The following is a 1,248-nucleotide window of genomic DNA, read 5'->3' as shown; positions in this document are numbered from 1 at the left end:
ATTTTTTTATTCCATGGTGAAAACAATCAAAACAGAATTGTGAGATGTAAATGCAGAATTCTCAGAAAAAGTCAAAATTGCTAAATGAAAATTCAGAAAAGATGTAAACTCGCAATTACAATTTTATAACTTGCAACTGTGAGAAATAATCTCACAATTCTGAGAGAAAAAAGTTAGAATTGTGACATAAAAAGTTGCAATTTTTTTTATTCCATGGTGGAAACAAACAAAACAGAATCGACATGTAAACACATACTGTAATGTTTAGAAAAAAAGGTCAAAGAAATAAACTCGCAATTACAAGTATATAACTTGCAACAGTGAGAAATAATCTCGCAATTCTGAGAAAAAAAGTCTGAATTTTGACATTTAAACTTAAACCATTAAAATTGAATGGCAATTGTTGTCAATTAGCATGTATCAAGGTCTGTTAGTCTGACGTTGCAGAAATTGCACTGGCACGATTTCAGTTGGTCAACTAAAGAGTTTTTGGGATGTTTTAATAACAAAATTAAATGAGTGATTTAGTTTGAAAAGCTTTAAAAGTGCATGTATTTTTTTAAGTTCCACACATTTACAAATATAGTTGATTGATGTTAGAACAACTGAAGGTATTCCTGGGAGACAGCAGTTGTGTTATGTCTGTTATGAAGTGAGGTCAAATAGATAAAAGTGCATGGCAAGTTCAGAGCCTTCAGGTTCTGCTACATTTAGGGCTGTTGTATCCAAACATTTCCAGAGGTCTTCTGATCTGAAGTCCTAAGTGTCAGTCCTTGTTGCAGGCACTTTGCATTTTTTTTTTAAGTAAGGGGCAAAATATTTAGGCTTTCTTTGATGTGTTTTTATTTTTAAGACAGAAAATGGGCTCAGCATCACAGAAACAAGTAGATCAAGTAGACATCAAGTAAGTTTCAGACACTGTTTTCTTGTCTAAATAACTTATATGCAGTTTCCTTTTAACTAAAATATAATATTAAACCATAATCCTAAGCTATTATTACAATAGGATATATGTGTTATATGAACTTGCATTGAATTGTACATTCATTTTAAGAAGTTTATTAATTCTGGTGTAGTTGTCACCTGAAAGAAAACAAATAAAATTCAGTGCTTAAAGTGTAGGTAAAATATTTGAAGTAAGACATTCTCAATCAAAAGATCATTGACAAACAAACCATAAAGTTTTTCAAATGTATCTTCTATTGTCCAGCATCAAACAGCTTCTTCCTGCCCTCCATTCCAGACATG

The 1,248-nt window shown here is 31.2% G+C and overlaps 1 long non-coding RNA gene across 1 annotated transcript; it reads right to left on the bottom strand.

The window, feature by feature from the left end:
* Positions 1–469: 469 nt before the first annotated feature.
* Positions 470–1,248, bottom strand: LOC107682851 (uncharacterized). Its single transcript, XR_001633608.1, has 2 exons — positions 1,176–1,248; positions 470–1,083 (listed from the first exon to the last, which is right to left on the bottom strand). It is a non-coding gene; the product is annotated as an uncharacterized LOC107682851 (long non-coding RNA).

The sequence above is a fragment of the Sinocyclocheilus anshuiensis genome, unplaced genomic scaffold (genome assembly GCF_001515605.1).
Source record: "Sinocyclocheilus anshuiensis isolate Anshui unplaced genomic scaffold, SAMN03320099.WGS_v1.1 C32657510, whole genome shotgun sequence".
NCBI lineage: Eukaryota > Metazoa > Chordata > Actinopteri > Cypriniformes > Cyprinidae > Sinocyclocheilus > Sinocyclocheilus anshuiensis.
Note: the sequence above shows the minus strand (reverse complement) of the source record. Positions and strands in the feature narration are given on the sequence as shown.